Below are 1,837 nucleotides of genomic sequence, written 5' to 3' on the forward strand. Positions count from 1 at the left end.
AGCGACGCGACCAAGCTCAGACTTGGCGGGAAAACATACACGCTCAAATGAACACTTGGTTCTCACAATAATGTATATAATATAATGTATAATATATAATGTATATAATAATGTCATATCTCACAATAATAATAAATAAACAATATTACAAATACGTATGTACAACACAAAGAATATTCTATGCCACCATTACGCCACACCTTTAAACAAATTTCAAATAATCTCAGTCAAAACAACCTCCCCCCACTTAGCGCAAACCAAGTTAGATTAAATTCTGAACCTCACTTCAGCTCTTTCTAGTTTAGCCCTCTGCAGATCTCCCACTCTAGCCTTTGGTACATCTTGACGCCCACTTCAGGTGTGCTGACTGTCAGCGTAATGTTTGACTGACCGACAAGAGGCGTTTAGCCAGAGCCCATCATGTCCCCTTTGCCCTATGTGATCGCACAGCCACGATTGTAAAGGATCATTTTTGTTAAATCTATTCTGAATCTATACGACTTGCATACATAAAAACGCCACAACACACTAGTCAATAGATACCGTTTATGAATAGAACGAAAACAAGTGAAGAAAGACAATGAATCAGTCATGATGATGATAATTCTTGCCTCGATTCTCCATGACTGAAACCCGCACCACTCACACAGCGACTGACAATAGCATAAAAAAAAAATCTTGACTTAAAAACTTTTCTTTGTTAATGATCTATAGCAGTAGGAAGGGAAAAAAATCAGCTGGTTTCAGCTCTCTCGATTTAAAAAGATAAACAAAGTTGCTAAGGAACCTTGGAGGACCCTGTCCACAGATCGAGTGTCAGCCCCTCGAGACTGCACCTCCAGATGGAGGCGGAGGTATAGCAGAGTTTTGAAGCCAGGTCCTAGGGAGATGATTCTATCTGATGTCTGTCTCTCAGGACCAATACTTTCAGGTACCCGTCTATAGCCTATACATTACATATATAAACAAGTACGTAAAAAAAAAACTGGTTTAAAAAATCCTTAAAATAAAATTTCCATTCCCCTAATCCTTTCAACATGACAGCGCACAACAATTCTTTTCATTTTCGCAAACTTCAGATGATTCTTTTCATCTGAGAGGTAGACCCCGACCTCAACAAAATATCGATAGTTAAGAGTGTCCAACCTTAGACTGAATGAAATCGCCTACCGTTTGCCAGAGTTAATTAAAGTCTGCCTTTATACTGAAGAAGTTGAAGCCGCATCGGTTTCCAAAACGACCTGTCTTCGCTCAAGAACATTCATTCCCCATACCCATCACACTCTCCAATATTAACAAACCTTTCCCCCCTTTTTGCTTCCCACAACACGTACCTCCATTCCCACTACAACATCCCCCTACACTCCACTCCCTCCCCAACAACATAATCCCCCTGTCCATCTCCATCACAACACACCCCACCACCCTCCCCAACAACATAGCCCTCCAACACAGCCGCCCTCCATTCCAACTCCCCTTCGACAACAAGACCCTCCACTCCAGGAACACGTCCCTCATGCATGTCGTGCATCCTTGAAACAAGAATTCCATCACACAATCTTCTTCCTCAAACATAACGTCAACTCCTGAAAATAGGCTTCCTAATTCCCAAAATCACGTCCTCAATTCTGTAAAACATCTTCGCCCTGAACACCAAGCAGGGTTCTGAATACCAAGAACACACTTCCAAGTTACTACGCCTTCTTTCACTCCTGTAAGCTCTCTAATCCTCTTGGAGCGTTTATTCCATGTACACTATATATATATATATATATATATATATATATATATATATATATATATATATATATATATAAGGTATATATATATATATATA

Source organism: Oratosquilla oratoria, chromosome 22 (assembly GCF_046742065.1).
Source record: "Oratosquilla oratoria isolate Oo_2021 chromosome 22, ASM4674206v1, whole genome shotgun sequence".
Taxonomy (NCBI): Eukaryota; Metazoa; Arthropoda; class Malacostraca; order Stomatopoda; family Squillidae; genus Oratosquilla; species Oratosquilla oratoria.